The following is a 13,394-nucleotide window of genomic DNA, read 5'->3' on the forward strand; positions in this document are numbered from 1 at the left end:
ATGGCCCTTTGGGGCATCACCAGTTTAGATAGAGCTGCTCTGATTTATGCTGAAGGATGAACTGGCCCCAGGAATCAGTGGAGCACAAAGGTCATGTTTGCTTTGTCCCTTTCCCCACAGTTGAGTCACATGCCAAGCACAGCCTGGCTAGACCCAAGGATCAAAGCCACTATGTTCATTCTCTCTGTACTGGGGCTGCGCATTCTCATTCTCATCAGGAATCCAGATAACTCAGTGGGTTTTGTTTGGTTGTTTTTAAATATGGAGACCCCCTTTTGCAGCCAAAATACAGAACTGGGGACCTGATTCTCCACTGTTTTGCATTTTGAGCAGTCATTTAATAAAGAGAGTGGAAAATGTGGGTAAAACACTACCAAACCAGAATTCACCTGTTGCATTTGCTTTGTACAGGAGTAAGTGACAATAAATGGTGCACAAGGCAAGATGGAATCAGGTCCAAAAAGGGGGAAGTGTATCCTAACAGGGTGTATAAAGACCTGAGGGTGCCTGATATACAATGTCACAATTGCTCCAAAGCCATCCATATTCCAATCTAGTAAGTAAATAATTATTTCAAGGGGAAATATTTTTTGAAAAACTAATACTGAAAATTACTGCAAAGCATAGCCTCCAATAATTGAGAGAAATAAAGAGGCACATTTCTAGTTTTCTCGTGTATACAATCTTTGCAGAATTGTGCCTAGACAGAACAGAGTGAGGAGCACCTCCTGTAGGGGCGGTCAGAAAATGGTATTTTCAAGGTATATTTGGGGGGGAGGAAGCAATATAAAAAAATTTCCTGCACATTTTCATGAAAAAACCCACATTTTTCATTTTTTAAAAAGGAGCAATCTGAATATTTGTTGCTGTTCAAAAACTGAAATATTTTTTGGTTTTTAGTAAAAATTTTGTGTCTTTGTTTTGAACAAACAAACACTTACTGAAAACATACATTTTTGGTTTTTGAAACATTGAAAAATTTTAGGGTTTTTTTAAATGAAAAATGTTAGGTTTGGGTTTTTCTTGGAAAACCTGGAAAATGTTGAAGTAAGCAAAATTTTTCCAGGAAAAATTTCATATGGTAGAAAAAAGGACTTTTTTGTTTAAAAAAGTTTCAATGGATAATTTTTTATCAGACCTACCTAGGAAAAATCTAAAGGGGCTGGGGAGGTCACAGCACATGGTCTGCCTGAAAAACATTTAATTAATAATTTCAAAATATTCAATTTTCAGTCATCTTAGAAGGCACATTTTAAAATGTAGATACCAAACTACACAAGTATGTGTGTGTTGCTTTGATTTTTATGTAGCCTACCAAATTCACGGCCATGAAAAACGTGTCACAGACTGTGAAATCTGGTCTCCCACTGTGAAATCTGGTCTTTTGTGTGCTTTTACTCTATACTATACAGATTTCACAGGGGAGACCAGCGTTTCTCCAACTGGAGGTCCTGACCCAAGAGAGAGTTGCACAGGGGGTCCCAAGGTTATTTTAGGAGGGTTGTGGTATTGTCACCCTCACTTCTGCACTGCCTTCAGAGCTGGGCAGACGGAGAGCAGCGACTGTTGGCCAGGTGCCCAGCTCTGAAGGCAGTGCCCTGCCAGCAGCAGCACAGAAGTAAGGGTGGCAAAACTATACCATGCCCTCCTTACTTCTACGCTGCTACTGATGGCAGTTCTGCCTTCAGAGCGGGGCTCCCAGCCAGCAGCCGCTGCTCTCCAGCTGCCCAGCTCTGAAGGCAACACCAGCAGCAACGCAGAAGTAAGGGTAGCAGTACTGCATTCCCCGCCCCACAATAACCTTATAACTCCTTTTTGGGTCAGGCTCCCTTCAATTACAACACTGTGAAATTTGATTTAAATAGCTGAAATCTTGAAAATTAACATTTTTAAAATCCTATGACCATGAAATTGGCCAAAATGGACCGAGAATTTGGTAGGGCCCTAAGCATAAGTAAGGTCACAATTCAAAACCCTAAAATGCACACATTTGCCATGATAAAAAGGCAGGAGTCTCATGTCTTATCTCTCCCAACACCTAATAGCAACTTAATCTGTCCCCATTTCAAGCTCCCATCCCACTTTTGAGAAGAGAACTAACCTGAACTCACTCCTGACTGGAGTCAATGGAGAGAGACAAAAAATAAAAACCACTAGCCACATGGTATCATTTTTTAAAGTAATGGAATACAGGGAAATTCACATTCCCCATGGCTTCATGACTGAGCTAGGTACTTAATTGTGATGTTTAAAGACCAGTATCCATATTTCCAGCACTGCTACCACCTCAGAGAAAAATCAGCTTCAAAATTCATGGATAGACAGATGTATTTTTGACAAAAGTCTTGCAAAATTGTTAGGAAAATGTCTCAGCCCAGAGACAAAACCTACTCACCACATATGGCCAAGATAACAAAAAAACTACTTCCCTCACTCATCCTCAAAAAATTACTTGCCTTGCACGAATAGGTGGGTAGAATGTCACACACTTGACTTGATTCTGAGAGAAAAATAGTAAGAAACTGTACATCTGGGTATGGCATTCCAAGTTGCAATCCAGACCAGTGAGGGGCTGTGTCACCCCTGCCCTGCAACACTGAATGCCTCGCAGTGCTTTGCTGTTGTAGCTCCCACATCCTGCCAGCATCCAGGTCACACCCTGAGTATCTGTGTATGGCCACAGTTCTGGTTCAGCAACTCTGATGCCAGCACTCCATCAGCAAACACCAGCTACACGCTGGCTCCCACCAGCCTTGATTATTACTTTCAGGGTGACTCCAAAATGCCCCCAGTCCTGAATCCCCCCACCCCCAAATGTGTGTTCTGTACTGTCCAGCCCTTTCCTGGACAGGTCAGATATTTTTAGGTCCATTGTCCTTGTAAGGCAACAATATATAACAGCTTGCCACCTTAAATGTAGTTCCTACACAGTTCACAACACTGGATTAATTTTGATCTAAGAACAACAAAAGTGTATTTAACTACAAAGAGAGAGATTTTAAGTGAGTACAAGTATTAAGGTATTAAAATCAGAAATGGTTACAAGAAAAATTAAGATAAAACGCTTCCTAGTACTAAACGTAACAAACTAGACTTGGTTTAAAGTGAAGTTCTTACCATAGGTTCCCAGTATCATTGCTGACCAAGTTTCAGGCCAGAATCTGCACCCAAAGTCCATAGGCTGTTTCCTTTGTCATCTTAGGTGATAAAAAAGAGATGGTCAGGGAGCGATAACTTGGGGTGTTTTTGCCCCTTATTTTTATAGTTCAGTTACCCTTTGAAATGCATTTTCCTGAGAGTGACTCCTAGATAAAGTTCTTCCCGGCTGAGAGCAAGGATACATGTAGTCTGAGAGGAACAAGGTGGTATGCTGTTGCTTTTCACCTGTGTTTGCTGAAATGTCTTTGTCTTCTTTCTTCGCTCCCTCTCACTGTCTGAGGACTCTTTTATAGCTTATATGCAAAATGAGGTAAACACACTTTCCTTTGTTTAAGACAGGCTTGCTTGACCAGTTCCACCTAAGTGGAGCTATGTGAGTTTGAGCATGTGCCTTTAACGTCATGCATGGGAGATTTCATAAATTTACACACAGTCTTATTACATGCATTTCACCATGATTCTATTGACCTATGAGTCATTAATTTTCAAATGATGCCTCACAAGGCATATTCTGTAGAAAGATTATTACAATAGTATGTAGGGTGTAAATACAGAGGTGCATTCCTTCACAATGGGGCATATGTGTTTGTTACAACATATATGAGACTAAGTCAATCATATATCTCTTTGGGGCAGGAACTGTCATTTCTTGTATGTTTGTATAGTGTTTGGAACAATGGGGACACAACTTTGTTGAAGCTTCTAGGTGCTATCTCAATATGCCTGCTTAACAACAACAGGAACAATCATTGTATAATAATAAATTAAGTCCAAGGGGACACATTTTACATAGGTTGAATCTCCAGGACACACAGAATTGCTTGAGTCGTGCCCTTGCTAATTAAGTGAATTATTAAAAATGTGAGAGACAAGGTGGGTGAGGTAATATCTTTGTGTAAGCTTGAAAGCTTGTCTCTCTCACCAACAGAAGTTGGTCCAATAAAAGATATTATCTCACCCACCTTGTCTCTAAAACATCCTGGGACCAACACTGCTACAACATCACCTTACACTTATTAAAATGTGTCAGTTAAATTCTCAAAAAAAAAGTTTGGCATTTTGTTTAATTATGAGGTATTGAGTTGAATGTTCTGTGTGGGATACAATGCAACTTTGTACAACAGGGAACTTTTTATGATACAGTAAAGGTCTGGAGCACGTACTTACTGTGTAACAATTTAATCTGCTTGATTTGATAGGTTTTGTAACAATGCAGTGAGAATAGGAGACTATTGAAGCTTTAAAGTCATGCTCTGTGAGATTGAATATGCCTCCGATAGGAGGGAAATTTCCATCTGCCTTTAAGAAAAAAAGGTGTGGTCTGGTTTAATGAGTTTCACAATCTATTAGTAGCATACTGTGTTTCATTGACATTCTGCTGCATAGGGGATCCTGTGCTTGAGTTTCTGGTAATAAAATCCTCTTATAAAGAATTCAGAACAGTCAAATGGTGCCATTGCAAAATTCAACCTTCCTTTGAATTATTAGTATGACAGGGTATATCTTCAAGTCTTTAAATATCTGCCGAAAGTTATCCACCTTTATCACATTTTTTTAAAGATAAACTGACCCCACTAGAAGAAACTTTTTGTGTTCATATGCTCCTTCTGGCATAGCTGACGTGGAGGAGTGTTGGCTGAAAAAAGTAGGAAACAAACCAAACCTGCCATCTTCATTTCAGCTCCACAGAATATGCAACACACACACACGAATACACGCACACACACACAGACCCTCAAATTTTGTGAAATAAAAAAGCATAATGGTAAAAAAACACCTTATTTTTTATCTGGCTAAATGGTATTATAAACAACTAGTGGAGAAAAATAATAAAAATAATAACAACTTACTAGCAGTAACCTAGAAGCTGTCACACTTGCAAAGTAGTATTAAGGCTTTTATCTTCCGCAGGCTGCAGCCACGAGAGTTTGAAATGACGATGCACGTACACTTTGAAGATGAAAATACTGTTCCTTGTATTCAGCCATTAGAGGGCAACAAAATAACACACAATAAAGTAACCCTTGGCGTTCATCCAAAAGAGGACAGTGCTATTCACAGAAAAAGGAAAGTCCAAAAACTAGTTCCATGATGATTGTATCCTTTCTGGTTTTCCTCCACCTTTTGCCTAGGAAATACCTAGAAAATTAAATGCAAAATACTATGTTAATGCAATGCTAAGACTAGAGGATCAGGCACTCAAAAAATCAGGACATATGAACATAAAAACAGTCATACTGATTCAGACCAGTGGTCCATCTAGCCCAAAATTCTGTCTTCTGACAATGGCCAGTACCAGGTGCATCAGAAGGAATGAACAGAACAGGCATCCCCTCTTGTCCACTCTCAGTTTCTAGCAATCAGCAGCTAGGGACACTTAGAGCATGGGGTTACATCACTGATCATCCTGGCTAATAGCCATTGATGGACCTATCTTCCATTACATTATCTAGTTATTTTTTGAACCCTGATGTAGTTTTGGCCTTCACAACGTCCGCTGGCAATGAGTTCCAGAGGTTGACTGTCAGTTCCGTGAAGAAGCACTTCCTTTTGTTTGTTTTAAACCTGCTGCCTATTAATTGCATTGGGTGACCCCTGGTTCTTGTATTATGTGAAGGAGTAAACAACTCTTCCTTAGTCACTTTCTCCACACCAGTCACGATTTTATAGACCTCTATCATCTCCCCTCTTGGTCATCTCTTTTCCAATCTGAAAAGTCCCAGTCTTATTAATCTCTCCTCATCACAAATGTTAATGCTACTTCCAAAATGTTAATGTCTCTCCTTTGTACATCCTGTATATGTCATAGTATATAGTAATAACAAATATTTACATTTAACAAAGAAATGGGGAATAAAAAATAAATGCAATGTGACTGATGTTAATGTTACTAGAGTTAATGTTACTAGAGTAACCATACTTGTGTTTTTCTTGATCTTGGAACCTTTATATTGCACCTTTACACGGCATTAACGTCCTTGTTGTCACTTACGAGAAACAGAAAGGCAGGGAAAAGAAAATCTGGAAGTAATCGCCTTGCACAGTTTACAAGCTCCATTACCTTTGCTACCAAACTCCTAAATTCTTTGATCTTTGCCTATTCCACTTGTGCACCTTACAGACTTACATGCAGTGCTTCTAAGTTCCTTTCTCCACAAATGTCCACCTTGCACAATTTTCAAGTTCACTGGTTTGGCCCACAGAGCTGGTAAGTTCTCTGAAACAAGCGTGCACCTGACCAACTATGCACAAATGCTCAGTGTATCTGTGCTTTAAAGCCAACAGTTTCAAACTAGGCTGCCTACAGTTAAGCTCCATATTTGGACACTGAAATTCAGGTGGCCTGATTTTCAAAAGTGGTGACCACCTGCCACATCCATTGACTTCAACTGAATTTGTGGTTGCACTACATTTCTGAAAGTCACTTTTATTTAGAAGTTAACTATGGGAGCCAAGTTGACAAACTCTGGCTCTGGTGCCCACTTGGTGGAAATATTCTACTGCACATGATTCATTTTTCAGATATTACCCGATGACCCAGGCAAGTTTCAAATGTCAGCTTCTTCGTCCTTTTTAAATAGAATTTTACTTATGGTATTTGTTTCACCCTTCCTAAACTCATATATGGCAGAAGAGGTTTTGCTCAAATTGTTTAGAAATAGTCACCTTCTGGCAGCCACCAAAACCGGAAAATCTCAACCCAAAAAGGTGAATGTTTTGAAATATTTTCACAATAACGTAAGGTGAGGGGCTGTAATGGAATCTCTTTTGCAACCTTAGTTAGAGTCTAACATGTGCTACCAAGTGCTTCTATTTACTAGATGGAAAGAAACACAACAATAATATATTTTCATATAATTTTAGTTAAACTATGGAACTCGTTACCATGGAATGTCACTGAGGCCAAAAACTTAGCAGGATTCAAGGAAGGATTGGAAGTTTATATGAACAACAAGGTTCTCCAAAGTTATAATAGTTGATGCTAAATAAAGTTTTGGAAAGGACATAAAATCTCACCCAACAAGTTGCTAACTATTAGGAGTTTGGATGAGACTTTCATGGGGGACAGATTATCTCTTATCATACTGTTGGGTTTCATGCACCTTCCTCATCATCATCTGTTGCTGGCCCCTGACAGAGGTAAAATAGTGGACTAGATGGACTATGGGTGTAATCCATGGCTGTTCCTATGTTGTCCTCTTATGGTTTTGAAAGACGGACTGCAATATTTCAATTGTTTTGATGTAACAAATGGAGGTTGTATAGCAGGTTTGGAGAACTCTAGCCCAACCCTGGAACACATAGGGATTCTTGTAATGAATAAGAAATTGAAAAGTATCTCAAGAATTGATGAGCTGGAAAATACTGGTGTACAGTCTACGAAACATCTGAGACTGATTAATATTTTTGAATGAGTGATACAGGAAGATATTATTTGCTTCCCTGGCTGCTTGGATTAGATCCTGTGATAATGAGTGGCACCACATTGTTTTTTACGTGAAGCCTGCCAAAAATGAAAACTTCTACAACACCAATGCCACTGACAGCCTCGTGACCTGTGAATTACTGTCTACTACACAGGCGCCGACTTTCCAAAGTGCCAGGGGGTGCTCGACCCCCAACTCTGCCCCAGGCCCCGCCCCCACTCCACCCCTTCTCCAAGGCCCCACCAATGCCCTGCCTCTTCCCACCCCACCTCTTTCTGTCCAGTTCCACCCCTTTCCCCCGAGCACATTGTGTCCTCGCTCCTCCCTCCCAGCCTCCTGCATGCCACGGAACGGCTATTAGTGGCAGGCGGGAGGCGCTGGGAGGAAGGGAGAGGCACTGATCTGTGGGGCATGCTGGCAGGCGGGAGGCACTGGGGAGGTGGGGGAAAGTAATGCGGGGCTGCTGGTGGATACTCAGCACCCACCATTTTTTTCCTGTTGGGTGCTCCAGCTCTGGCACCTATGGTCTACTAGAAATAAGAAATTGTCACCTATCAGGGATAAGCCAGGTTACAGATACCAGACTTCATCACATTTTCTTGGTCTCAATGAAGTCTTGGTTAGGTACAGAACGATATTTTCAGAAAATTTGTACTCTTAATTTGAATGCTTGTCTCTCTTGTAAGCAATGAGGCTTGGGTTTAATTGGGCTGAGTGGTCATTTTTAAGTATAGGGAGATTCCAGAAGAGGAAGAGATTGTTGGAATGGAGGGTGCTAATTTTATTTTGGTTTATCTTCACATGGAATTAAACCATAGAACTTATCTTGAGCTTTCAATTTAAGATTTTAAGATTTCATATCATGATTGTATTGTGCAACTGAATGTCTTTGTGATTACAATCTTGCAAATAGCACTGAAACCACCACAAGGATACTTATTTTTCCCTGATAATGGTATTCTGTTTGCTTTCCCGACTAGACTGTGACTTGAACTACATGCCTGCAGAAGGAGGTAAGAATTTGCCTTATGCCTTTGTGTGAGTTACCAAGATCTTGGCTCTGGGAAGGCAGAAGAAGGCAGGTGTCACATGCCTGTTTACTCCCTATATGGAGCAGGGGAGAAGGGAGGACCCAGGGAATAGGTAAAGCCTTGGCTCAATCCTCTACTCACTGGCCACCAGCAGTGTACCCTGCAACAAATTTCTACCACACCAGGAGCAAGGAGAAATACTGTAAGGGTAGAAATTGTGACTTAGGGGTGTATTTCTGAGTCACTGTGCCTCCTGGTGCCACAACCACAAGCTCAAGATTGTGTCTAATCTTTAAAGGCTCAAACTCACCCATACTAATTAGATATGCTGACTGCACTGAGCAACTATCTATCATGCCAGATTGTTAGGTTTTTGGCTTAAACTTCCTTTGGAGGGGTGTTCTTGCCAGACTGTGTTCCAACAAGCATTTTTTACCCCATGGACTCTGTACCTCCTAAGGAATATTTTGCCCTATTAATATAATTTGGATATACTCAAATAAATAGTGTGTTATCTCTCTGACTGAAATAAACATTTCTTTTGGTTTTTATGCTTCAGTATGAATCCCTCACATCTGGTTTCAATACCAAAAGGACCTCACTAATATCTCAGGAGGATGTTAAACAGCAGCTAGTAAAGTTAGTCATTTTTAAATCAGCAGGCCCAAATAACTTGCATCCAAGAGTTTTAAAAGACCTGGCTTGTAAGCTTGCTGGACCATTAAAATTGATTTTCAATAAATTTTGGAACAGTGGGGAATTCTAGAAGACTAGATGAAAGCTAATGTTCTGCCATTCTTTAAAAGGGTAAATTGGATGGCCCGGGATAATTACAGGCCTGTCAGTCTGACATCAATCCCAGGCAACATAATGAAGCAGCTGATAGTGGACTCAATTAATAAACATTTAAAGGAGGGTAAAATAATTTATGCAAATAAATATGGGTTTATGTAAAATAGATCCCTTCAAACTAACTTTTTTGATGAGATTATACGTTTGGTTGACAAAGGAAAAAGTGTTGATGTAATATACTTAGACTTCTGTAAGGCATTTGACTTGGTACTGCATGATATTTCGATTAAAAAAATAGAAAGACATAAAATGAACATGGCACACATTAAATGGATTAAAAGCCGGTTAACTGATAGGTCTCGAAATGTAATTGTAAACCGGGAATCATCATTGAATCGGTGTGTTTCTAGTCGGGTCCCACAGAGATCAGTTCTTGGCCCCTACGCTATTTAAAATTTTTATTATTGACCTGGAAGTAAACATAAAATCATCACTGATAAAGTTTGCAGATGATACAATAATTGGGGGAGTGGTAAATAATACCAGGTCACCGATACAGAGCAATCTAGTTCACTTGGTAGCTAGATGCAAACAAACAATATGTGCTTTAATATGTAAATGTATGCATCTAGGAACAAAGAATGTAAGCCATACTTACAGGATGAGGGAATCTGTCCTGGGAAGCAGTGACTCTGAAAAAGATTTCGGGGTTATGGTGGATAATCAGCTGAACATGACATCCCAGTGTGATGCTGTGGCCAAAAGGGCTAATTCGGTTCTAGGGGATGCATACAAAGGAGAATGTTGAGAAGCAATAGGGAGGTTATTTTACCTCTATATTTGGCACTGGTGCAACAACTGCTGGAATGCTGGGTCCACGTCTGGTGTTCACAGTTTAAGAAGGATGTTGATAAATTGGAGAGGGTTCAGAGAGGAGCCATGAGAACGACGAAAGGATTAGAAAACACACCTTATGGTGATAGACTCAAGAAGCTCAATCTGTTTAGATTAAGAAAGAGAAGGTTAACGGGTGACTTGACTAGTTTATAAGTATCTACATGGGGAACACATATTTAATAATGGGCTCTTCAAGCAGCCAAATGTATAACATGATCCAATGGCTGAAAGCTGAAGCTAGATAAATTCCAACTGGAAATAAGGTGTAAATTTTTAACTGTGAGAGAAATTAACCAGTGGAACAATTTACCAAGGGTCATGGTGGATTCTTCATCAGTGACAATTTTTAAATCAAGATTGGATGTTTTTCTAAAAGATCTGCCCTTGGAATTGTTTTGGGAAGTTTTAGGACCTGTGTTATACAGGAAGTCAGACTAGATGATCACAATGGTCCCTTCTGGCTTTAGAATCTATACTTTCTACTGTATTTTATTTATAGACTATGCTTTCAAGGCAGTAAGTGATTGTTTTATCTACACAGAGTAGGAATATTGCCTCCCACATTTGTAGATTTTATCTAATTGCTAGTTCTGCAATGGCACAATTCTCTTGAGAGTGTGTTTTGATCATACTCCCTGAGACAGGATTATGTAACTTGACTCTGGTTTTACTTGCTTTCAAGATTCATTTCTAGTCTTGTTACGATTGATAACTAAGATTATGTTGTATTCCACCAAGCTGATTGTAAGACTAGCAACTCCAGGCAAAATCCTGCTCTAATACATCAAAATGAGTGAGAAGAGCATAGTAGTAATGGCTACGCACACCTTTAGTTAAACCAACACAATTCTGCACATGGACAAGCCCTTCACCAGGCTCTGCTTTACTCTCAGACATGTACTTCACTCTGTTCCTCCAAGGGTTTGATAAACTCCCTGCACCTGTTACACCTTCAGTGATGAGATTCAATTTTGAAGGAAAATTTTATTTGTTCTTTGAATTCTGACCTGTCTTGGAAGCTTCCTGCAGGCCAACTGCTCCTTGTTCCCAGCCACATGACAGCTTCCCAACACAACACCACATACTTCTCTCAGCTCTGCAAGGGCCTCCTGCAGGTCCCCTCATCCTATCTGTAATGGGGCAGCTTTCATCTCTTGCAGTATAGAATGTAGCTGGCTATTTACCAGAATTTCCCCCCACCGCCCCATTTCCTCACTGCATGTCCATTTCCTGCACTACACTAAAAGTCACATGGGCAAAACAGACAGAGCCGGCAACAGGAAAGGAGTAGAGGGAATGCTTTGACTTGTATGAGAACTTCCTCACATGACTGCAGCCCAACCTCTCCAGGGCCAGGATTCTTCCTCCACCAATAGTAACCCTTTCTTTTCATCGTCAGGCTGGGACAGATTTTCATTGGTAATGTTGAAGTGGAAGTCTCATACACATTACTGGTCCCACAAGCTATCCATTCTTCCAGTGTAATTATTTCCAAATTATGAATACTGCTGGCTGTGTAAAATGATCAGAGAAGCGATTAACAAATCATCACACAAACATTCTTATAAAGACATGCAAGCAAGGGGGAAGGGAGATACTGGCTGTGTTAGAGCTAGCTTCAGCAGTGTGACTTTTTAATAACACGCATCCCCCATGACTAACTTAACACAGCTGGAGGAATTTCAGATGAATTTGTAACATCCACCAAAGCCTTTTTCGTAAGTTGGCCAGGAGAGTAACGGAGGCAAAACATAACTTTGGGTGCCAGCAGGGAAGGAGCCTCAGAATTCTGGGCTGGTCCAAGAGCAAATTTCTCTGCATACTGAATGGCCTCCGTTCCCTTGAAGGATTAGTATATGAACAATGCCCAGATATTACAGGGTGATGAGGGCCAAAATAAATGCTATTGATCCACTCCCGAGTCTGAGATGAAACACTGGGCCATACCCTCAGCTACAGAAGAGCAGATCTCAGCACAGCTGAGGGGGTGGATGATCCAAAGACGCCTTTTGCATTTTGCAGCTGTAGGGCAACTCTCCACTGGGCATGAATTAGAGCAGACTTTGCACATGCTGCTAGCAGGTGCTAGGACTAGCCTGGGGTTCACCTGCGACCATCACCATCCCCTTAGCCATGCCCCATGCCAACAGCTGAGGGGGATGGGAAGGTTTAAGAGCTACTGTAGTGTCTTCACAGCACCCAGAGACACCCTTTCAGAGGAAATCCTCCTGGAGCTGGCTAAGCCAGGTTTAAGGCTGTTCCACACACCACTGCTAAGGCAAATCAGGCAAGGATCTGGCCCCCCTGGAGCGACTGTGAGAGTGCAGAGTGCATGATTTAACATCCTGCTTTGTCTTTCGATTAGAACAAAGGGATATTGCAGGCAATGCATATGCAAGTGATATGTTGGTGGCCATGTGGCATTGTCCTGCCTGGCAGGTAATCTAGTGGAGAAAAAATGTAGCAAATGTGATAAATTACTGGGGGCTGGGCCCCGGGCAATTTTAAAAATATTTATTTCTTTATGAAAATGATTGTGCCTGGTGAAATTACTAGGAATACTGAACCTCTGATTACCCTCTGGTTTTTAAATTCACTTTTGTCTATAAGTTCTGAGTTATTTTGCAGACTTTTATTGTTATTAATTATCTCTGTAATGAGCACATAATGTCCCTCCATTGTCATCTCCTGTCAGGAAACACTTTTCTCTCTCAGGCAACCCCTTCTCCATATTCTCTCATTTTTAGCTTGACTGATATAAGAGTTGCTTTCAGGGAATCCAATCTTTAATTAAGCAACTCATTATCAGACACTGTCTATAGGCTATACTTATAATTTAGGGAGATTGTATTCAACTTTTTTTTTAAAGTGGATTTAGTGCGGGTGAAAGTTGATGACCTGGTAACCCCAAAAACAGAAGTCCTTTATATACCCACATGCCCTTATGCTTCATCCCGTTAGCAATACGGTTGTTTCGTCTCCATGACCATTCAGCCTTTGTCAACTCTACTGACAGTGCCAACTAGTGCCTTTTTAAATATAGAGACCAGCTCTCTAGAACACAGACTGAGGCACCAACTAATTTCAT

The sequence above is a fragment of the Lepidochelys kempii genome, chromosome 5 (assembly GCF_965140265.1).
Source record: "Lepidochelys kempii isolate rLepKem1 chromosome 5, rLepKem1.hap2, whole genome shotgun sequence".
NCBI lineage: Eukaryota > Metazoa > Chordata > Testudines > Cheloniidae > Lepidochelys > Lepidochelys kempii.